We start from the raw sequence: 24,857 nt of genomic DNA, 5'->3' as shown, positions 1-24,857 counted from the left end.
TATAAATTCAAAACTTCTAAAACCAGCCAATATCAGTATACACGCTTCATAGAAAATCCTTTTATCAAAAGTCCATTCATTCAACCAGTGTTTAATGAGAACCTATAAATATGCAAGGCACTAATGGGACATGTATAGATAAGGCCTACAGCAGAGGAACCTCTAAGATCCTACACAGAGGTCACAAAGTTGTACCTCATAGCCATGATATTTTGCTTAAAATATATTCTTAAAAATTTGGAGATTTCCCATATTCATCTGGATTTCTGACTTTGATTGAATAAATTGGTGAATTGGCACCACTTGGCTTGCAATCCCAAATAGAACAGGCTTGAGCTGAGTGTGCCATCTTTTACAGACCAGGATGTTTTCCAGTGTACCACTGGCACCACCATACCTATCAACCTTGGGAATCTCACAATGGAAAGCCATTCTTGACCCTGTCCTCTCGCTCATTCTTCATATTCAATCAGGCAACAAGTCAATTTAGTCTCTACAATATGTGTCTTTGCTTCCATCCCCTCCTTCTCACTCTAATTTCCAGGACTTTATTACCCCCTGATGAGACTTATAGTAATAATAGCTAACATACATTGAACAGCACTCATGTGTTAAGCACTATGCATGGGCCATCTCATTTAATCCTCACATCAGCCTGAAAAGATAAACTCCATTTTACAGTAAAGTGAGAAACTACTGTAAAAGCTTAATGCCCCCTCCTAAGGTCCCACAGCCTTCAAGGGGTACAGTTTGACTCTCAAGTCTAAACTCTTAACCCTACAGATGCTGTAAATCATGAAGATAACTTCAAGCCTTGGGTACAAGTAGCCCTAGTGTCTTGAAGACTTTCCAAGGGGTAGAAAGAAAAAGAAGGCTTTAAAAGGATCATTTTCCATTCCAGAGCTTCAACTGTTATGAATACTCTTTCCCAGAATGGATCTACCTGCTAACCCAAGTGAGGTCACAGAGTCCCCCTTCACCATGACCTTTCTCTCACTGACTATCCCTCAGTCATCTTGAATCTTATCAGGGCACACTTCCCCAGAGTATAAAACACTCAAGTAAACAAAAGGACAAGTTGAAATATTGATGTAGGTGTGGGGGAGAGTCAATAGCTTTTTCTATTGAGTAACAAACCTTTCGAGGTCCAATCCAATTACAAGTTCCATTCCAACCTGGATACAGAAAGATGACATGCAGTTGCCATCCTAATAACACCTAATACCTTGTCTTGTTGTCGCAATTAACCTTCAGTGTACCACAGGCTTCAACTTTTTTGCTGCTCTAGGCTTAGGCAGGGGGCTGAGATGCAAAAGGGCCTTCTTTAAAGGTTCCTGCTGCCCCCTCTGTTCTCAGCCATCTCTGAGGCCAATGTCACCAAGCTCTCCTTCCACAAGTGACACACTATTTGCTCAGCTGTTGTTGTTCCTAGGTACCAGGCCTGGGGTGGGGGCAAGAGAGAGACTCCGTTTCCTTAGCCCAGCCTCTATCTTAGGCATGTCCTCTGTGCCTAGGTCTTTGAGAGAGCCTTTCTCAGAGTTGCTGCTCTTCCCCTAGCAGCCACACTCTGCCTATATCTATGGTTGATCTTGGTGAGTCTCCTGCCCTCCTCATAGGGGTAGCAGACCTCTAACTATTTTCAGTATTCGATCTTGGGTCCAATATGGCTTTCTGTCCCTTCCCTAGATGTAGGGGTCTTATTCTCCTACCTCCTCTCTTTTCAGGATTGGATCTTTGCTTCTGTCGTAGGAATGAGAACGTTACATGTCCTATTCCCAGGATAGAATACATTGAATTTTTAATTCTTAGAAATAAAGTTTTGCCTGGTCCGTAAGAGCCACGGAGTTTGCATCTCCTCCTCAAATGATTGAAAGGTTTTTCTTAAGAGCCCAGGGAAGTTTTCAGGACTTTATGCCCACCTTTTAGCAGCTGCCAATCCTTTCCTTCTTGCCTACACCAACTAGGGGTCTCTTCTCAATCTCCTGCCCTGTCCCCAGTCTCCCTCATAAGCACCGGTGGAGAGCCATGTGTGTTACCTAATGCAAGTTTGTGTGCCCAATGCACAGTGAGGCCAAACTACCAAAATGTTGGAGTTTGGAGCAGAGAAAGCTTTATTGAAGGGCCATGCAAGGATACAGGTAGTTCCTGCTTAGAAAGAAGGCTTTCAGCAAAGCCCTTTTAAAGGCAAGGTGAGGGAGGGGTGCAGTTATTTGTTGTATATTTCTTGGTGTCAGATCCTTTGTTCTTACAGCTGTCCACATAGGTCAGGTCACAGTCCAGTCACAATGTTCTTGTTTTTCTCTGGTCAGGTCATGGTCAGACTATCCTATTTATTTCAAGCTATAGGCAACAATCTGTTACAAAAGGTGCAGAGCATGACTCAGCATAGGCAACATGTAAGTGAGCAACCGCTAATGAGTGACCTTTAGTGGTCCTGCTCATCCACTGGTCAACATTGTAGTGAGCCCTTCCCCCAAACAAGTGACAGTGAGCGACCACTGGCCCCTCCCTTCCCCTTTCTCTGTATAAAAGGAACCTGAATTCGGACTGAGAAAAGATGGTCTTTTGAGACTTTAGTCTGCCATCCTGGTCTGCTAGCTTTCTGATTAAAGTTGTTACCTCAGAGTTCCTGTCATGGCACAGTGGAAACAAATCCAACTAGTATCCAAGAGAATGCAGGTTTGATCCCTGGCCTCACTCAGTGGGTTAAGGATCCAGTGTTGCCATGAGCTGTGGTGTAGTTCACAGACATGGCTCAGATCCCGCATGGCTGTGGCGTAGGCAAGCAGCTGTAGCTCCGATTTAAACCCCTAGCCAGGGAACCTCCATATGCCGTGGGTGCAGCCCTAAAAAGCAAAAATAAATAGTCATTATTCCTTGCCCCAACAATTCATCTCCGAATTTATTGGCCTGTCATGTGATGAGCAGAACGAACTTGGGTTCTGTATCAATTATTGGCAAGCCAAACCTGGAGTCTTGCTGCTTGTAGCCAGCAGCCACAGTTGAGGAATTTTCTGGTAAATTCCTAGCAGCTGCCGTGACCACTTGTCCTGAGGATCTTCCCTTTAAAATTCCCTGAAGCTGCCCTGGCTGCCCCAGTGCTTAGCAGTTGGAGCAAGGATTTGACGTTTGGGAGCCGATGGGTTCCATAAAGTAAGGTAAGTCACTCTGATGTGTACAACCAGAAACATTCTCCCCTCTCAATTTGGGCGTTTCCTTTAAGGAAGAAATCAATTTGTTTTGCATTTGACTGGGGTACCCTGTTGGAGGGGGAAATTGTTGTTGGACTCTATCTGATTTGATTTGTGAAACTGGTTCATTCACTTTTGTTTTGCATTCATCCATAATGGAATCTGTTTATGCTTTTGGTATTGGAATTTATTTGTGCTTTTTGTGTTTCATTGTTCTTAAGCTTGTAAATATGAGAAATACTCCATCTATCTCTAAAGAAAGCCCTTTGGGGCATGTCTTAAATAGTTGGGCAAAATATAGCTGTGGGCATATGACTAAGAAAGAGATGGTACTCTATTGCAATCGTGTGTGGTCCCAGTATGTATTAGGATCAGGAGAGAAATGGCGTTTGAATGGATCACTAAATTGTTATACAATCTTGCAGTCAGAATTGCTTAGTGAAAGAGCATGTAAAAAAGATGAGATTCCATATGTAGAAGCATTTCTGCTATTGCATCAGGAGAAAAAGAAGTCAGACAGCTGCCACCTATGGTACAGTGGTTTGCAAGGAAGACCAAGGGAAAACCTGCTCTGCAAGAGGGAGAGGGAGAAAATGAGAGTGAGGACATGCAATTTCAAACCTTGAACCACCGCTGACCAACCCAGCTCCCTCATTAGCTGTGCAAGCTGCACCAGCAGTTGTTCCAACCGCTCCCAAGCCACCAGCATATTTACCCTCTCTTGTTCCCCCTCCTTATGGGGATCAATTAGAAGGTTCTGTGTTAACCCTCAGAGCACAGGAGCCTGGTTTGGTGTCACCATCTAAGACCTGGCAGGGTACACAATCTGGACCAGGAGCCACTTCCGCAGCAGGACAGTTTCCCTTGCATCAATATCCTGTAGGAGGCCTTAATGTAAATGTCCAATCAGCTGGGTTTCTATGGATGCACAAGCCATCCTTCAGATTTATTTAACTGGAAAAACCATAACCCTACTTACCAAGAGGATCCCCTCCATGTGACTCAACTTTTCACTTTGTATCTTTTCCATTCATCGTCCCTGTTGGGTAGACAGTCACACTCATGAATATGATACTTATTAGGGATGAAAGGAGGATGGTCATTGACAGGGCTAAATAGGAAGCATACCAGCTTCATCTAGAAGATCCAGCTGGAACTCCAGAAGCAAATCTGGTGTTGCCATTGCTGAGCCTGACTGGGATCCTCATAATGGGGATAGGCCACACCTACAGCACTGGAGGAAGTGTATCTTAGTGGGTCTTCGACAGGGGGTTCCCTAGGCAAAGCAGATGAACCAAAATTCAGGAGATACACCAAAAACCCAATGAGGATCCATCAGAGTTGCTATAAAGAATTTAGCAAGCTTGAGGCCCCTGAAAATATGAGAATGGTAAATATGACTTTCATTGGGCAAAGTGCCCCAGATATAAGGTGATTGCCGAAGTTGGTGAATTTGGAACGAACCTTCTCAATTTGTAGATGTTGCTTTTAAAGTGTTCAACAGGGAACAACGGCAGACACATGAGGATGCAAGATGGAGTGCTACTTTTCTGGCAGCAGTATTGGCTTCCCCGAAGGCAAGTAATCTGAAGAGAGGTGAGCCACCATCTGGGAGCGCACAATGTGCTTATTATAAGTAGGAAGTGCACTGGAAAAGAGAGTGCCCTGGGCTAAAGAATAAGATGAAAATCAGTAAAAAAAAAAAAAAAAAAAAAAAAAAGATGGGATCCTCTCATATGGTAAGAAGAGAGGAAGACTTTGATGAGGAATGAAGAGGCCCAGGGGCTCCCTTGGACTTGAGGCACCCAATTGCAATTTCCCTGCAGGAGCCCTGGGTAACTTTGACAGTACAGGACAAGTTGATTGACTTTCTAATAGACACAGGTGCAACATACTCTGTGGTAAATCCCAGGGTGGCACAGAAAACATCCCAATCCATCCCAGTTATAGGAGTTTCTGAAGAAGTACAAAGTCATTCTTCTTACAAACTCTAGAATGCCAATTAGAGAACCTCACCCTGAAATACAATTTCTTATGTTTGCCACCATGTGCAATCCCTCTTCTGAGCCAAGATCACCTTTGTAAATTAAAAGCTCAACTTTTTCACCAGAAGAGCTTGACCTCAGAGTCCCACTGGAGCACACTTTGAACCTACAGATGGCACTCATGGATGCCCCAGAGGTCTACGAAGAGGTAAGTCCAGAAATGTGGGCAGATGGCACCCCAGGGAAGGCCAAAAACACCTGGCCAATACAAAAAGGGATGCTGGGACACCTAGTCTAAAACAGTATCTTCTAAGGTAAGAGGCCTAAAGGGAATTCAGCCAATTCTCAAAAAGTTTTTGAAACCAGGATTGATTAAACCTTACAGATCCCCATATAACACCCCTATCCTCCTGGTAAAAAAGCCAAATTCAGCAGAGTATCGTTTTGTCCAAGACTCGAGGGTTATTAATGAAATAGTCCAAGATTTTCACCCTGAGGTACCTAATCTGTACACTTTACTCACAACTATTCTGGGAGAAGACAGCTGGTTCTTGGTTTTAGACTTGAAAGATGCTTTTTTAGGCATTCCTGTTGCAGAAGAATCACAGCAGCTGTTTGCCTTTGAATGGCAGGACCCAGAAACACAGGTAGTCCAACAGTATTGTTAGACAGTCCTGCTCCAAGGATTTAAGAATTCCCCTACCTTGTTTGGGAAAATGCTGTCCAGGGACCTTGGAAACGTAATATTGGACAAAGGATGCATTCTCTGTGGTGCACACTAATGGGGCAATCTGGAAAGAAAGGGGGCTCGTCACATCCATAAGCCCTCACAGTGGCCATGATGCACTGCCCAGGCCACCAAAAGGGTGAAACTCATATAATACAAGGCAACTGGTTAGTTGACCAAGCTGCAAAGAAGGCAGCAAAGGAAGGCAATTATCAAGCCAGGATAGGGTCACTTCTCCCACAGACTGACTTGTCAAAATACCAGCCAGTATATTCAGAAAAGGACAAGGAGAGGGCCGAAGAGTGGGGACTGACCACGCCTCGCCTGGCTGGAAATGTAGTGCGTAGGAATTGTTTTGGTCCTTGGGGCCTTCTTGGACCCTGTGCTATAGCACATTCATAATAGTACCCATTACAGGAGAGAGGCCACCTTGTAATGGATTCAAAAATACATAATGGGGCCTAACCTACAAATGACTATCCAGCGAGCCACTCAAAACTGCATGATTTGTGCTAAAAATGATCCAAAGCCTGCTGCGAGGCCTCCCCAGATGGGGACCTAACACAGAGGAACCTGCCCCTCAGAAGAATGGCAAATAGACTTTACCCAATTGCTTTGAGCCGCAGGAGATTTCAGGTACCACGCTAGTATTTGTGGACACTTTTTCGGGATGGGTGGAGGCATATCCTACCAGGACAGAAAAAGCCTCCAAAGTGGTTAAAGCCCTCCCTAAGGAAATGATCCCCTGATTTGGACTACCTAACTCCCTTCAAAGTGATAATGGACTTGCTTGTGTCTCTAGCATAACCCAATAAATATCTAAAGCACTGCAAATTAATTGGGTGCTACATTCATCCTAGAGACCCCAATCAACAGGAAAGACTGAGAAAATGAACCATACATTAAAGAGGAGCATTGCTAAAATATGTTAAGAGACTAATTTAACTTAGGATAAGGCCTGGCCGCTTGCCCTGTTATGGGTCAGAGTGGCTCCCAGAAGCAGTCTTAAATTAAGCCCCTTTGAAATATTGTATGGTAGGCCGTTCCAGATGTCTCCTCAGTCAGGGAAATCTATAAATGTGCTGAAAGATCTAGCAGTTGCCAGTTATGTTAGAACTCTGAGCATTATACTAACCTCTGTTCATGAGTTTGCATCCAGCAGGTCTGCCTATCCAACTGAGGTAACCTTACATCCTTTCCAACCTGGAGATCACATCCTTCTTAAAGCCTGGAGAGAAGAAGGGCCTGAGCACCAGCTGACTGCAAGGTGGACAGGACTACATGTGGTGTTACCACGCACTCATCTATCAAGTTAGCTGCAGTAAAGCCATGGATTCATCACACTCAGGTTAAAGGAGCCCCACTAACATCAGAAATGACCCAACTCCTGAGAGGCCTTGAGAGCAATGGGTGTGCGAACCCCTAGAAGACATAAGGTTGCACTTTAAAAAGGATAAACATTGAGATTAGAATTTCATTGTAGCAGAAATTTTACCATGTTTAAATAGTTGTAGATAAAGAAAGAGAATTGCATATAGCAGCATTGAATGAGGGTTCCCATGACTCCACATCTTTTATGTACTTTCTATGATCAGGCTTTTTAAGTTTGTGTAACTCTGATGGTTGTATCAGGACCTTGGTTTGGGTTTTTTTTTTTTTTGGGTTTTTTGTTTGTTTATTCTCAATCATGGATCATATCTGTCATGAATGTCATTTTCATCTTCCTAGTTATCTTCTACTGTTTTTTAACAATTGGGATTTTTTTAAGTAAGGGGCTCATTCAAATTTCTTGTCAATTTTTCTTTTGCATTTTCTATGATTTTAATTTGGAGCATTTATTTAGAAATCATATACTTAAATCCTTTGTGCTGAAATTTTTCACTCTGAATAACTTATTTGGATAAAGATTAATTCTTAAAAAAATTAAAGAGAATTGCATTACTTAATATTCTCAGCATAAGGCTGATCAATTTCATCCCATGAGCACCCCCTCATTGCCCAAGTTCAGCAGGAAGTAGCCAGAAAGATTATCACCCCTTTTCCCACAAGCCTGGGGAATGGACATTGACAGTGGAGAGTTGTAAGCAAGTGACCATTAGTGGTCCTGTTCAGCCATTGGTCAGCATTGCTGTGAGCCCTCCCCACAAGTGAGTGACAGTTAGTGAGTGACCATTGACCCCTCCCCTTTCTCTGTATGAAAGAAGCCTGAATTCGGACTGAAGAAAGATGGGTTTTTTTGAGACACTAGTCTGCTATCTTCTTGGTCTGCTAGCTTTCCAATTAAAGTCATTACTCCCTGACCCAATAACTTGTCTCTGAATTTATTGGCCTGTCGTGCAGTGAGCAGAGGGAACTTGGGTTCAGTATCAAACAGCACAAAGGTTAAAGTAAGGTAAAAAGAACAGATCTAGTATGGAGTCAGATTTGTTCTTCCCTGTTACATAAGGACGAACACATGGGTGACTGTACTTACTCTTTTCTGGTACGTCCAGATATTTAAAACCACTACACAAGCCCACACATGGCCTTGAACAATTCATTGCACTTTTGTTGGTTTCTCCTTTTCTTTTTCCATAGCTCACTTCTCTTTTTCCTGTGCTCTGTCAAAGATGAAATGGTGTATATATCTCATCTCTTCTTGAGAGGGCTTGTCCCTCTTTGGAATTCAGGTCATTTGGTTGTCTTGCTACTTGAGTTTTCAGATGTACTCAAGAAAGCTAGGCTTTTGTAGATAACCTGGCTTTTTTCTCCTTGTGAGAGTAAGAGTGTGTTTTTTACAGCTCGTTATCTTTTCTGTAAAAACAGAAATCTTTAAGGACTTTTAAAAATATGACTTGATTAAGGCATAAAGGTATTTACATATCATATAATTCCCTCATCTCAAGTGTACAGTTGAACCCTCCTTCCAAATGCACACACGCAGCCACCACCCCACCTTAATTGCTATAACTGAGAGGCGTGTCATATCCCTCAAGAGTGTTAGAACATGGAAAATGGTTATTAAATATTAGCCAAGAGGCAGCAGACTATTCCAGAGACTGTTGTGTACAGTCAAAAAATATCCCTGGACTTGTCCGTCCCTTGCTTCCTCCTAGCCGCTTCCCTGTCTCCAGATCTCCTCCATTTCAACCTGTTTTGTGTTTCACGGCTGTGTGCAGGCATCACCATGAATCAGGTTTAGAACCTGTGCATCACCCCAAGATGATCCTTCATGCTGATTTACTCTTAATCTCCATTCTCATCTCATCTTCATCCCAACCCCAAGCAACCACTGATCTAGTTTCTGTCTCTACGGCCTTGCCTTTTCTGGACATTTCAAATTTCATATTGCAAATGGAATCCTGAAATATGAGCTCTCTTGTGCCTGAGTCTTTCATTGATATAATAGCTTTGAGGTTCATCCAGATCCTGGCGTGTGTTAGTAGTTCATTCCTTTTTATTGCTGAATTCTATTTCATTGCATAGCCATACTTCATTTTGTCTATACCATATTCACCATTTAAAAGACATCTAGGCTGTCTCCAATTTGGAAGCCATTATGAAAAATGCCGCTATGAATATTTATGTGCAAATCTCTGTATAGTTCATTGAATTTTCAGCCATACCTCTTCGTTTTATTATTAGTGGTTGCTAGTTTACCATAGCAAACTATGATCTATAGGTCAAAAAATTGTTCACAGCTTGTTTTCTGAAAGAAAATATTTATTGAAACACAGCCCGTCATATGTTTACATGTGACGGGATGTGTTCCAATAAACAAGTTTATTCCAATAAACATGTTTACATATGGTCATTTTCACATTGCATTATAACAGCAGAGTTGAATACTTGTGACAGACACACTCTGGCCTACAAAGCCTTAAATATTTATTATATGGCTCTTTGTAGAAAAAAAATTATTCATCCCTACTCTAGAGTTTATAATGTGCATCTTTAACTTATGATAGCTTATTTTCAAATAATATACTACTCCAAAATTAATGTAAGAATCATACAAAAATATAATTCTGCTTACTCCCTGCTACCCTTTGTTCTCTTATTATCATATAGTTTTATTGCTATTTCTGCTGCAAATGCTGCAGTGTTTAATATATATGCATCCTATAGGTTATCTTTCTCTGGAGACTCCTGACTAATACACTTTGGATGTTACGTGTCTTTTTCTGGCACAGCTTATAAGATTTCCATCTTTGTTTCTCAAGAGTTTGATTATCATATGTCTAGTTGAGGAAGTCTTTGTTTTATTGCTCTAGAGGTCCATTGAGCTTCTTATATTTGTGAGTTGATATCTTTTATCATTTGGGGAAAGTTGTAAGTCATTATCTCTTCAGATAAATCTACTGCTTGATTGCCTCTCTCTTATCCTTTTAGGTCTCTAATTACTTATATATTGGCCAGTTGCTATTGCTCCATATATCTTAGATATTGTTTTTTTGCCTGCTAAATTCTTTTGGTCCTTCATTTAGTACAATTGCTATTGGCCTGTCTTCAAGTTTGCTCTTCCTTTCTTCTGAGTCCAGTCTGCCATAATTCAAATAAATTTTTTAGTTCTGCATTTTTTTCCACTTTTAACATTTTCTTCTATAGGTTCCATCAAAATAACTGTTTGGGTCTTTTCAATAATTTTGATCCTTTAAAATTTTCTCATCTATTTACATCGTCCAATTTTGCCACAAGATTCTTTAATATATTTGCCACAGTTATGTTAAAGTCTCTGTCTAATAATTCCAACAATAGTACCATCTTTAAGTCTTCCTTATGTGACTTGTAATTTTTGGCTCTGTGTCAGACATTGTATATAAACAAACAGTATGTATTGAGAAAACATTTATCCCACCTCCCTCAAAAGGGCATGCTCTTCTTATTGGAATGCAGAACTGGTCAATTTAACCACCATCTGAGATGTATCTGGGCTTTGTTACAGTTTTAACTTAATTCAGTTCATCACTGGCTTTAAAAATTTTGAAGACAGGAAAAAGAATGTATATATGTGTATGACTTCATAACTTTGCTGTACATCAGAAATTGACAGAACACTGTAAATCAACCATAATTAAAAATGCTTAAAAAAATAAAAAGTTTAAAGACAGGATCAGAGCTTCTCTCCAGTAGAGCTTGGGTCTAATCATACATAAGGCTCTCTATCCTTTTAGGCTTAAGAGACTAGCCACCAGCCCTCCAATTCATGATAATAGCTTCTTTGTGTCTCTGGGGATTTTTATTTGCTCTCCAATCCCACTTCCAGATTATTGCACCTCAGTAGATTGCTCTACATCCAGCTTCCTTGCATCTAACCTTTGGAGAATGCTGTTGTGTACTAGACGAATGCACCCTGAGGTGTTTTGGAGGGATTTCTCTTAATTCTCCCCCATTTTCTCCTCTTTGGCAGGCCACTGCAATAGACTTGGTGAAAGCTTGCATTGTTTCAAAGTCACATGACACAGCTCTCCTACCCTGTCCCCAGCTTCAGCAAGCCATTGCCTTTCACGTGTGAAGGCCGTGGGTGCTTTTCTCAAGAGGATTCTCTTAGCCTTGCTCTCAAACCTCAAGTGTTACGTAAGTACATGTGGTAAGAGCAGATATCTTTGACTTGCTCCTTATTTAGAATGCATTCTGTCTTGCGTCATTAAGTGTGACATTAATATTTAGTACTGATGACAACAAAATTATTACGTCAGAATTTGTAACATACATCTGAGGGAACTTAGAAGGAAATTTACTTTGAAAACTTTTATTAAAACATGAAAGTTTTAATTAGATAACTCTTGAACTTCAGAAACCAGAAGAGACAGTCCCAACAAACAAGTCAGCAAGAGTCCAAATACTGGAGAACCAAGAATCAATAAGGAGTGTACGGTTTTATTCCGATACCGTATACATGTCATTTATCCACATAACACCAACCTGTTGTCCAACACATCAGTTCAATTCTCTCCCTAATGATCCAGAGTTAGCACAAACCCCACAGGTTAAAGGTTCAGTCCAACAAGACAGCCCCATATCACACTCTAGTCAAAAGTCTTGGGAGGCCGGCCACCTGTACTTCTGACCGACCAGCTATAAATGGTGGGTCCCACACCCCCTTCCTCAGGTTTTATTATTTATTAGAATGACTCACAGAACTCAAGAAAACACTTTATCTAGTATTGCCTGTTTATTATAAAGGACACGACTAAGGAAGAGCCAAATGATAGAGATGCACAGGACGCAGTGTCTGGGGGGTAGTGGTGCGGATCTTCCACATCCAATCTGGGTGCACCATCCTCTTAGCACATCAATGTGTTCAGCCAACCCAGAAAGTCTCCAAATCGTGTTGTTCAAGAGTCTTTATATCTCAAACTCTAGCCACTCTTGCCTTCCCCAGGGTTGGGAGATAGGTCTAAAAGTTTCCCATCTCCCCTTTAATCTCATGTTTGGTGTTTCTGGTGATCAGCCTCAGCCTGAGGCTATTTAAGGGCCCTCACAGAGTCACCTCATTAGCATAAACTCAGCTGTGGTCTAAATTAGGGGCTAGTTATGAATAACATAAAAATACTCCTATCACTCAAAAAAAATTAGTTTTAGGAGCTCTGTGTCGAGAACCAGGAACAAAATCCAAATGTATTTTTTATTATACCACAACGATTATTAATACAACTAAAATCTAGTCTTTGAAAAAACTGAAAAAAAAAAAACTCTTAAATCCCGAGAGAGTCTTAATGAACAAAATAGAGAATGAGAATTAATGTATATACTCCAGAAGCTGAGAGGGTGTTATAAGACTGATTAACAAATTTGTAGACTAAAAGAAAATAAACATTTCTGGAAAAATAGAAAATGCCAAGTTAGCCTAGAGAGAAAAAGAAGCTCAAAAAGAGCAGTCAGCATTAAGGAAATTGAAACAGTAATTAAAGACTTTCTTCTCCTTTAAATAAGCACTGGATTTAGATGGTTTTACAAGTGACAGTGGTTGAACTTTTATGGACAAGATCATTCAGTCTTACAAGGTTTTCCCAGGAAATGAAGAGAAAGCCTGCAATTCATTCTGTGAAACCTTATGTATGCCAAAGCGGATAAAGACAACACAATAAAAGAAAATGACAGACTCATTTAATTTAGTAATATAGATATGAAAATCCTACGTGGCACATTAGTTACCCAAACCTAACTGTGCGTAAGGTAAATAAAATACCTGTGTTAGCAATCAATGGCCATTCAGGTTATGAGACTCCAACTAAATTAAGGGTTTTATTTAATATCACTGCTTCAACTTATGTGGTCTCCTGTTTGTTTTACAAGGGTCATTTTCTTTTTTTAAAAAAATTTTATTGAAGTATAGTTGATATACAATGTTGTGTTAATTTACAAGGGCTATTTTTTATTTCAGACACCTGACCAGGTGTACCCCCATGAAGCGAGAGCCATCATGGAATCACCTTTGCAGGTGTGCTGTTGCTGCCTCTTCTTTCAGGGTCCATGTACTGTTTGACAGCACTCATAATCTCAGATCTGATGCCCATTATTTATGAACTTTCGCAGTGACTGTGGTATATACAAATTTGCCTTATTTCCATCAAGTTCTTTTGCCCCATTTTTTCTTCCTGGATTTTTTTTTCTTTTTCCCTTAAAGACTGACTCACACAAATGCTGAGAATCATATCTAATGCATCTTTGTGAGCATAGTCTTAAGGGTAAGATACGTCATTGCTTAAAAAAAAAAAAAAATGCCTTCGGAGTTACAGTGGGGGCTCAAGGGTTAACAAACCCAGCTAGCATCAGTGAGGACATGGGTTCAATCCCTGGCCTTGCTCAGTGGGTTAAGGATCGGCATTGCTGTCGCTATGGTGTAGGCCAGAAGCTACAGCCCTGATTCAACCCCTAGCCTGGGAACCTCCATATGCCATAGGGTGTGACCCTAAAAAAAAAAAAAAAAAAAAAAAAAAAAAAAAAAAAAAAAAAAACACCTTCATGAGGAAAGATAAAACCTATGATGTGATTAATAAAGAAAAATGCTTTGATAGGTTGTGTTCTCAAAATGATTTTAACCGTTAAAGTAACTGTGCCTATTTTAATGGCATTTGGTGTCATTACAGTAAAGGTAGGTGTTATTTTGATGCTGAGAATACTTAAACTGTTTTCCTGTTGAAATGAGTAGTAATCATATTGAGAATTCACTTTTATAATTCAGGTTTTTCAAAAACAGATATATTCCTCTTATAAGGTGAAGTAATCTTAACCTCATGACCAAATTATATTTATCTTGGCAATGCCAGGATCTTTTCAAAATAGAAAATCTGTAAATTTATGAAATTCCACTAAGAGGAAAGATTAATGCTTATTTTCATAGAGACACAAAAGTATTTGATAAGGTTTTTTATTCTTATTTATAATAGATATTTGTGTTAAAAAATCTCAAAAAACTAGAAATAGAAGGGAGTCTTCACTTTTAAAGAGGCTATCTGCCAAAATTCTATAGCAGTTATTGCACCTAACAGGGAAATTTTAGAATTAGTCCTTTTGCAATATGGAAATGAGAAGGATGCCCGCTATCATCCCTATCACAGATGAGAAAAAGAATTTTAAAATGTAAGAATTTGAAAAGTAGATAAAGTGTCATTATTTGAAGATCATATGTTAGCTGCATTTAAACTAGCAAAATCAAGAGATTTTTCTCAGAAATATAGCCAATAGGAGTTCCCGTCGTGGCGGCAGTGGTTAACGAATCCGACTAGGAACCATGAGGTTGCGGGTTCGGTCCCTGCCCTTGCTCAGTGGGTTAACGATCCGGCATTGCCGTGAGCTGTGGTGTAGGTTGCAGACGCGGCTCGGATCCTGCGTTGCTGTGGCTCTGGCGTAGGCCGGTGGCTACAGCTCCGATTCGACCCCTAGCCTGGGAACCTCCATATGCCGCGGGAGCGGCCCAAGAAATAGCAACAACAACAACAAAAAAGACAAAAGACAAAAAAAAAAAAAAAAAAGAAAGAAATATAGCCAATAGACCTAAATGCTGGGTCAAAGGTTATGCGTATATTCAATTTTACTAGATATTGCCAAACTGTTCTCCCAAATTAATATATCAGCAGTGTGTAAAAACTCCTTTAAGTCAAATATTTGCCCCCCCAATTATAACTTTTATACTTTCAAATTTGGCTTATATGAAGAGTGTAATATGTCTGTCACTGATTTTGATTTTTGCTTACTTGGTAACTAGTAATATCCAACACTTTTTTACATGTATTTATTAATCACTGAAGTATCATCCTATATGAATTATTTATTCATATTTTTAGCCTCTTTCTCTATTGGATTGTCTAGCTCTTTGCTTCAGTCATAAACATTCTTTTGCATTTTCTCCTAAGGTTTTTAAATTTGGCTTTTTTTTTTTCTTTAAATGATTTTTATTTTCTCCATCATAACTGGTTTACAGTGTTCTGTCAATTTTCTATTGTACAGCAAGGTGACTCAGGCATACTTTAGTAATGAACCTATCTGGAATTTGTCTGATATGGGGTAGGAATTTTATTTTATGCTGTTTTCTTTTTTTTTTTTAGCATTAAAGTGTGTATCCTATCTATCAATTCTAATGACAGCTCTGATACTTAGCAAGTTTTCTTAGTAGGTTGATTTATGGGCTTTTTATTCTAGCTCAGTGATCAATTTTTTCATGAATGTGCAAATATCACACTATCTTAATAATAATCACTTTTTAATAAATTAGTGTCTGGTAGAGTAGGCCCTTTATTTTGATCTTCAGATTTGGCTATCCTACTTTTGACCTTTGCTCTTCCATATAATAAATGGAGTCCACTTGGAGTTCCCATCATGGCTCAGTGGTTAATGAATCCGACTAGGAACCATGAGGTTGTGGGTTCGATCCCTGGCCTTGCCCAGTGGGTTAAGGAGCCGGCATTGCTATGAGTTGTGGTCTAGGTCGAAGACACGACTCGGATCCCGAGTTGCTGTGGCTGTGGTGGGAACCTCCATGTTCCACAAGAGCAGCCCTAGAAAAGGCAAAAAAAAAGACCAAAAAAAAGAGAGACCACTTATGTAATTATAATTATATATATATATGTATATAGAGAGTTAGCTGATAGAATTTGGGGGAGAATTGCAATCCATATGATATTAAACTTTGTTGTTCATAAACATGACATGCCATTTCATTTATTCAGGTCTTCTTTTATCTCCCTCAGTATTTTATAATGTTACCCATAAAAATGTTTTATATCCTATGCTAATTTTATATGTTACTGCATGTGTAGCATTGTTTACTATTATGTTTTTAATTGGTTATTATTACTGCTTAGAATACAATTGATTTTATATGTTGATTAGTTTCCTAGGGCTGCCACACAAAGTATAATAAACTGTGTGGCTGAAATCACATAAATTTATTCTCATAGTTTGGGAGGCTAGAATCTGAAATCAAGGTGGCAGCAAGATGGTGCTCCCTCTGAAGACTCTGGGGAAAAATCCTTGCTCACCGATCTCAGCTTCTAGGGACCCTAGGCATTCCTTGGCTTGTGTTACCATAACTCCAACCTCTGCCTCTATCTCCACATGGCCTCTTTCTCTCTGTCCTCTTTTCATTTTACAAGGATATCAGTCGTTGAATTTAGGGCCTAACCTAAACTGAGAATGAGTCCATCTGGAGATCCTTAACTAATTACATCTGCAAAGACTCTATATCTAAATAAGGTCACAGTCTGAGGTTCCAGGAGGACATGAATTTTGGGCGGAGAGTATTCAGCTCACAGTCCTATATGAAACAACTCGACCAAGCTTTCTTATTATTTCTAATAGTTTGTGGATGATTAGATGGTCTTTTTATATCATCATCTAACAGACTATTTTCTCATTTTCTGTCTCTCTTGTCATTCCTTCCCCCCCCCTCAGGTTTTCTTACTTTTTCTACAACTCCAGGAAAATACTGAACAAAAGTTGCAATGACAAACATTAATTTGTTCCTAACTTTAGTATGAATTCTTCAAAGATTTCAAAGGTAAGTGTAATGTATTTGATATAAGGTTTTAATAAATATCCTGTATTTGAAGTTTCCTTCAATTCCTAGTTTGCTAAGAGGTTGTTTTTACATATACTTTGTTTTTAAATTAGGAACGAATGCTGCATTTTATTGAAATTTTTTCTAGAATCAATTGAAATGATATTTCTTTTATCTAAATATGAATGTGGTTGTCAGGGAGGAAAAATTTCCTCTGACCTCCTACACTCCATCGCTGGCATCCTATATATTTTGTCTTTTTTCTCTTGAACAAATATATTGGAAAGTTGGTCATTTGTAGTTTTGTTCTAAGAATTCATTTTTTACCTTGATCATTTCTATTTTTTCTTGGTTTTATCTCCTATTATTATCTACTCCTAAATTTGTGATTCCCTTACTTCTACTTTCTTCAGGTTTACTATGCTGTACTTTTTCTATTCTTGAACATCTAGCTCATTTAGTGTTAATTCTCATTGCTATTTAACAGCTTTATTTACAGTTATGTATTTCCCCCTTGGTATAACTGAGTGGCATTCCACAACATTTTATGTAAAGCAATTTCATTGCTATTCACTGCCAAATATTTTGTGATTTCACTGTGCTTTACATATAAATGATGAATTTAAAAGTTGTCAAGATTTCCCTCGTGACCCAGGATGTGGTCTATTTTTTATTTTCACAAGTACTTGAAAATAAGGTAGTGTCTCTGTTTCTTTGATTTTTTTTACCTTACTTTTCCGGGATTCTTATTAAATATGGATATTGACATTTTTATGTCTTTGCTCCATATTTTTTTAGCTTGTCCTTCACATTCTTTCAACTCCTTCTTGCTGATTTCTGGAGAGTTCTTCAACCTGATCTTCCAAGTTACTAGTTTGATTTTTGTGTACATTCTACTCTTGCACTCAACTATTATTTATTTCAGTTATTATATATTTTAGACCAAGAATCTTCTACTAGTTCTTCTTTATTACTGCTCATTTCTATTTTACAATCAGGCAATCAGTATCTCTTCTTTTTCTCTCTCTAATGTTATTTATTATACCTAATACTAATTCTTTTTTTTTAATATTAATTCTTGCTCTCTGTGGCCCATTATGTCTTTCCTTTTTTATATAGTGATTGTGCTCTTCAGATGTCTCGTTATTTTTTCTTGTGAGGTTATATTTCCCTGGGATTATTGGCTATCAATGGTAATGTCTTCCTAAGAGAAGAGGCCAAATTCCAAGCCTTCGCTTGTGCCCTCATTAATAAATCCCTCAATTTACAGGGATTGTCTGAAGGGTTCATTAGAGCTAAGAACCTATTTTGATCTGTCCTCATAATTCCCCATCCTATTACTCACGCACCTAACCCTAAGTGACTTCTCTGTACCTCCACCAAAGTATGGTCTTCCCAAGAGCTGTCATCTTGTGACCTAGTCATTTAAACCAGAGGTTCTCAACCAGAGGAGGTGTTTGGAAATGTTTGAGGGAAATCTGGGAGTTGCTCTAATGATTATGGGTTAATACAGGCATTTAGGGTAAGGAACTGGGGATACTACGTATGCTATAATGCCTAGAAAAGTTCCACACAATGCAGTACTGTCCCTAACAAAATGACAAGAGTGCCCCCAAGGGTAGCGATGGGGGAGAGGGTTAAATAATGTTTAGGACTAGCTCATTCATTTGCACAAGTAGGTTTCTCCTCTCTCCCCCAAGGTCCCCAGATGGTATCTGATGGTACTGCACTGCCTCCAGTTAGATGCTGGGAGATGAAGCCCTTTTTCTCCCTACAGTAGCGAGGTGGCAACCAGTGTTGTAACCAGGACAGCATAAAGAGATTAAGAGGACCCAGAATGCTCACCTACATCTTTGTCCTGCCCATGGCTTCCAGATTTTTCCTTCCCTGGGGTTGGCTTCCTCTTCCTAATTATCTTGGACTTCCTAGGACTCTCTCACAGTTTCTATTAATACCTGAAATATATCACCACCTCTCATTTCTATGGAATCTCCAAGGTTGGATCAAGGGAGGGAAACAACATTCTCTGTTAGTATCCCATCTTGCTACTGATTATTAACAACACATGAAAAAAAAGTACATAGAAAGGTAATTTTTTAAAATGAGAGCAACAAAAGGTTTACCCTAGCAGATAATAAGATAGGCAAAGCTGTGTTTATTTTTTTAAAAAGGTAAAATAATTTCCTCCAAATTATGACATTTATAGATGAAAAGCAGACTTTACAGATGAAAAGTAGGCCAAACAGAATGAAGGACCCAGAAATATACCATGTAGAGATAGCAATGTGACATAATTAAATCATTATAAACTATTTAGCAGATGATGGGAATGAACCATTTCATAGAGAAATATATTATTTTCTCCACTTGAGAAAGCTGCTAAACTTTTTATTTTGAAATAATTTCATAATTATAGAGAAGTTTCGTAAACAGTACAGAGTTCTCATACACCCTTCAGCCAGCTTCACTCAATGATAACATTTGGTGTAACTATTGTACAATGTTCCAAGTCAAGAAATTAACACTGGACATTAGGGGCTATTAACTAGCCCACAGAGTTTATTTGACTTTCACCTGTGTTTTTATGAATATCCTTTTTCTGTTCAAGAACCCAATCTAAGGATACCACATAGCCTTAGTCATCATGTCTCCTTAGTCTTGTCAAATCTCTGAAAGCTGCTTAATTTTTCATTATTTTTCATGATCATGGCACTTTTGAAGAGTATTATTTTGTTGAATGCCCCTCAATTGTGTCCTACCCAATATTTTCTCATAATTAGATTGAGGTCATGTGTTTTTGTCAGGAATAGGGATGGAAGTGTGCACTTTTCGGTACGACATCATGAAAAGAACTAGTATCTTATTACTTCTGCTATTAACCTTGGCCACTTGAGTAAGCTGATGTCTGATTTTCTCCATAAATTCATTTTTTCACTTTGAAATTAATAAATGCATTGGTGGAAAGATATTCTTGTTTCTCCTCAAACTTTCACCCAGTGATTTTAGGATTCATCAGCAAAACTTGACTCTTGCAATGATTACTGCAGTGTTGTTGTTTTTTTTTTTTTTTTGGTCTTTTTTGCCATTTCTTGGGCCGCTCCCGTGGCATATAGAGGTTCCCAGGCTAGGGGTCGAATCGGAGCTGTAGCCGCCGGCCTACGCCAGAGCCACAGCAACGCAGGATCCAAGCCGCATCTGCAACCTATACCACAGCTCACGGCAACGCCGGATCCTTAACCCACTGAGCAAGGCCAGGGACCGAACCTGCAACCTCATGGTTCCTAGTCGGATTTGTTAACCACTGCGCCACGACGGGAACTCCAACTGCTGTGTTCTAATGCGGAGAAAAGATGTGCTGTGACAATGGGCCTATTCATATTAAGAAGTGAGATTCTTTTCTTTCTGAAATATCTGTATTCAAGTTGCTCCACTTCATTCATGTTTCTCATAAGGAAAAAAGATGGGTGTAAACTTATATAACTAAAAGGGTCTTGGGTAGTGAAGGAGTTCCAGTTAACCCTGCAGGGCAAGACTGCATAGAGATTCTTTAAATAAGTTCCTCCTCCTTCTATTCTAGAGATAAAGTCTCAGCCAGGCAAACCCGTTGCTCAACGTTTGGATTGATGGCCAGATGCCCATACTCTCCAGCTCAGGCTGTGCAGATCCACCCAAATTGTTCAGGAAACTAAACACATCACTATCTGAAGGTATCAAAGTCAAGGGCATTTGAAAAAGATGCACCTGACTTTCCTGTGTTTTATTTTTCATCTTCATTGAAAACACATCGTTTCCTGCTGCCAGTGAGGAAAAACCAAATGACGTGTGTCTGCTGTATGTGTAGCTGGTTTCATGTAATTTGGACAGTTGGTCACATTTTAGAATTGAATCCTGAGCATTTAGAGAGTGAGATCAAAGTCTTCCTCCCAGACCCCCGACACACTCCAGTGCCTGAAGGGATGGAAAGCATGGCCAAGGATCTAACTGGAAGGGCCTTTAGGACATGATGCCATCCTCGCAGTGGGTTCAGGTGCAGTTGTAGGTTTTCATCGTGCCCCCACCAGGTAGTGACTTCCTGCCTCTGCTTCTCCTACCTCTGCTGTTAACATCAAACTAATCTCTACTCTGTCTCTCTGTTTTGTGGTTTCTCCTGCCTCCTTGCTTCTATCTCATGCCAGTTAGCAGTACCTTGGCGTGGATAAAAATGCAGCACTGGGAGTCCAGCTGTGGCACAATGGGGTTGGTAGCATCTCTGGAGCACCTGGACCCAGGTTCTATCCCTGGCCTGGCACAGTGGGTTAAGGATCTGGCATTACCAAGGTCACAACTGTGGCTTGGATCTGATACCTGGCCAGGGAACTCTGTACGCCAAGGGCGCAGCTAAAACAAAAAAATGCAGCACTGGAGATCTGGCTTCATGGCCTGCCTCTTCCATGTACTGATTTTGTGTCCTTCGATAATTTTTAAAAACCTGGTGCCTCTTGCCCACCTCTGAAAATGGGGACAATCTCATCATTGTGGAGTTCTGAGGGTTACAGTGGGTTAGTCCATTAGAAGCACTAACAGGACCAGGCAGGTAACAAATCTTCAAATAAATGTCAGCCGTTGTTGTTTGATCCCTAGGTCTCTCACATCAATCCCCATCAACTGCTTCCTTCTCCACATGTATACAGTCCTCTCAAACTCCAGGAAATAGGAGATCTGAATGTAGTAGTCACCATTGAATGGGAGCACTCGTACCTGGCAGTGTTATTATGCCTGGTTCCCAATCTGTGGCTTTTGGAACAGGTGCTCACCTGTTACAGGTGGCCAGATAACAATGATTTAGCATAATAAAGCAGCTTTATACCACTGTTTCATTACTTTTAAAAAATTATTTTTATACAGTTTTTAAAAGTTTCTTTCCATTAACAGTTATTACAAAATATTGGCCATATTCCTTGGGTTGAACCTACCTTATACCCAATAGCTTGTGCCTCCCACTTCCCCACCCCTATGATGCGCTTTCCTCCCCTCCCCACTGATAACCACTAGTTTGTTCTCTATATCTGAGTCTGTCTCTTTTATGTTGTATTCACTATTTTGCTGTGTTTTTTAGATTTCACATATAATGGATATCACACAATATTTGTCTTTCTCTGAATGACTCATTTCCATTCTGATAGGTGTGAAGTGATACCGCATTGCAGTTTTGATTTGCATTTCCCTGATGACTAGCAATCTTGAGCATCTTTTCATGTGCCAGTTAGCCACCTGCATTTCCTTTCTGGAAAAATGTGTATTTGGTTTCTCTGCCCATTTTTAATCAGGTTGTTTTGTTTTTTTGATATTGAGTCATATGATCTGCTTAAATATGTTGGATATTAATCCCTTATTGATCTTATAACTTACAAATATTTTCTCCCATTTGATGAGTTGTCTTCATTTTGTCAGTGGTTTCCTTTGCTATACAAAAGGTTTTAAGATTAATTAGGTCCCATCTGTTTATTTTTGCTTTTATTTCCTTTAGGAGAGGGATCCAAAAAAATAATTGTTTCAATTTATGTCAAAGGGTGTTCTGCCTATTTTTCCTCTGAGAGTTATATAGTATCCAGTCTTACATTTAGGTCTTTAATCCATTTTGAGTTTATTTTTGTATATGTTGTTAGATATTGTTCTAATTTTATTCTTCTACATGTAGCTGTACAGTTTGCCCAGCCCCACTTATTGCAGAGACTGTCTTTTCTCCATTGTATATTCTTGCTTTCTTTGTTGTAGATTAATTGGCCATAAGTGTGTGGGTTTATTTTTGGGTTCTCTATACCACTTGATCTGCATTTCTGTTTTTGTCCCAGTTGTCATACTGTTTTGATGACTGTAGCTTTGAGGTATAGTCTGAAGTCAGAGAGTCACCTTTTTCAAAGAGGGCTATGGGTATGGCAGTCACTCTGAACTTCATACACTTTTTGACAGTATACTTGAAAATGGCACAGAGCCATGACCCTCTTTTACTAGTAAATCTGCGGCCATGGTGAGTTATCTACCTACACGCCTGCATCAGTATTGGCCTTGTCCCTCTGTCAACACAGCTGAGCCACACAGCCGTTGCCCTTCATTGTTACTTAGTGACATAGAGTCCTATCCCAAATTCTCCCCACTGGAGCTTGAGTCTTTCTTGCTTTTGCATCTAATCTCATCCTTCCAAACACAAGGACCTTCTCCTTGTGCTCAGGTTCCATGGACATGAGACTTCCCACCACTAAGTGCAGCCTCCTTGGCAATGGAGTACATCTTGTTTGGTTCCTGAGGCATTGGCAGCTATTCCCTAACTTGTGGCTCAGTCCCCATGGCATGTCATCTGCTCTCTGCTTTACTGATACTATCTGCCCATTTTCCTGGGACCCCTTTGGACACTGGCCAAGCGAAGCCCACTCCTACTCTGCTCACACCCCTAAGGAACTGATGACCTCCTGGGTTATATTCTATTGTGTGAACTCACAGCTCTGTGTTTCTACCTCTGACTGAGCTCATGTTCAGATCCCTCATTTAGACCCATAAATGTAGGGGAAAGGAAACTGCTCAAAGATGAGGAAACCACACACTGAATGCAAAGAGAGCATATATATCATGCACACACCAGGCTTTTGAGCAAGTCGAAAGAAAACATGATTTAAAAAAAAAAAAAAAAAAAGCCTTTTCTTTTAAGTATAATGAACAATAAACATATGAACCACAGGATCTACCCGAACTTGGTTCGACCATATGGGCTGGAGTCACAATGAGTGGTAGAAAGTACTCTGAATCAGAGGTCAAAGCGACAGGAATCCTGGCCTTAGCTCTAAGTTTGAGGGTTCACTAGATGACCTGGACAAATCATTTAAACTCTCTTCTGTGCTCCCAGCTCTTTAAGTCAAGCATATCTATCATGCTTACCTCAGGTTAACATTAAATATCAATATCGATATGACTCAAGCAAATTAAAATCTAGAAATCTGTGTGTCTCAGAGTAGGCTGTGAATTTGGGAGATTGTGGACACCAGTCTCCTAGGGAAAAGACAAATCAGACCTACTGTAATATATCCCCTATTAGAGGCTCCCTAGGGAAGAAGTGAGCAAACTGGACCCAGTCACACAAGATTAAAAGAGCTTTTCCAATAGTCATTATATAAAAACATAAAGAAGTATTGTTAAGGCCGATGAGAGCATGATCGAGAATGTTGGGAGGATTATCAGGATCCTAAAGACCTTGTGAAACAGATCTTAAACATTCTTGATTCGCGCTTATACATACGACTGGAAGGATTGATGGAGATGTTTTAAATGTTTAACTTCCTGTGTGGGAGAGCACAAATGAAACTGTGGAGGGATCCACAGTGTGATGGGCTACTGCTTCCTGTGAGCACGGGTACATCGGTCTTGGGCACCTGCTCTTTCTGGCACATTCCTATCTGTTCAACAATACAAGTCCCACCTAGAGATTATCACACTAAGTGAAGTAAGTCAGAGGAAGACAGATACCACATGATATCACTTATATGTGAACTCTTTAAAAATGATACAAATGAAACTAGTTACAAGACAGAAACAGATTCACACACTTAGAAAACAAACTTATGGGGAGTTCTCCTGTGACTCAGCAATTTAAGGATCCAGTGTTGTCATTATAGTAGCTTGGGTTGTTGAGTTGGTATGGGTTTGATTCCTGGCCCAGGAACTTCTGCGTGCCACAGGCACAACCAAAAAAAGAGAGAAAAGAAACTTATGGTTACCAAAGGGAAAAAATTGGGGGAGGGATAAATTAGGAGGTTGAGATTAACAGATACTACTATATATAAAACTGAAGCAAATAATCAGGAGTTTCCGTTGTGGCTCAGTGGCAATGAATCCGACTAAAATCCATGAGGATCCAGCATTTTCATGAGCTGTGGTGTAGGTTGCAGACCAGGCTTGGATCCTGCATTGCTGTGGCTGTGGCGTAAGCCAACAGCTGCAGCTCT

The 24,857-nt window shown here is 39.8% G+C and overlaps 1 long non-coding RNA gene and 1 pseudogene across 11 annotated transcripts in view; one reads left to right on the top strand and one right to left on the bottom strand.

Annotated features, from left to right (window-relative positions):
- Positions 1–24,857, bottom strand: part of LOC106504881 — a 54,197-nt gene that overhangs the window by 2,930 nt on the left and 26,410 nt on the right. For 8 of the 11 annotated variants that reach the window (XR_001298808.2, XR_001298811.2, XR_001298812.2 and 5 more), the window contains 2 exons: positions 4,320–4,467; positions 4,171–4,230 (listed from right to left, as the gene is read on the bottom strand). This is a non-coding gene — a long non-coding RNA (uncharacterized LOC106504881). Of the gene's footprint in view, positions 1–3,906; positions 4,080–4,170; positions 4,231–4,319; positions 4,468–24,857 lie in introns of all 11 variants that reach the window. The other 3 variants (XR_002335652.1, XR_001298814.2, XR_002335653.1) reach the window with 3 other exon arrangements.
- Positions 1–24,857, top strand: part of LOC100524035 — a 130,632-nt pseudogene that overhangs the window by 86,269 nt on the left and 19,506 nt on the right.

Source organism: Sus scrofa, chromosome 9, assembly GCF_000003025.6.
Source record: "Sus scrofa isolate TJ Tabasco breed Duroc chromosome 9, Sscrofa11.1, whole genome shotgun sequence".
In the NCBI taxonomy this organism is placed as follows: Eukaryota; Metazoa; Chordata; class Mammalia; order Artiodactyla; family Suidae; genus Sus; species Sus scrofa.
The sequence above is the reverse complement of the archived record's forward strand: the minus strand, read 5'-3'. Positions and strand labels throughout refer to the sequence as shown.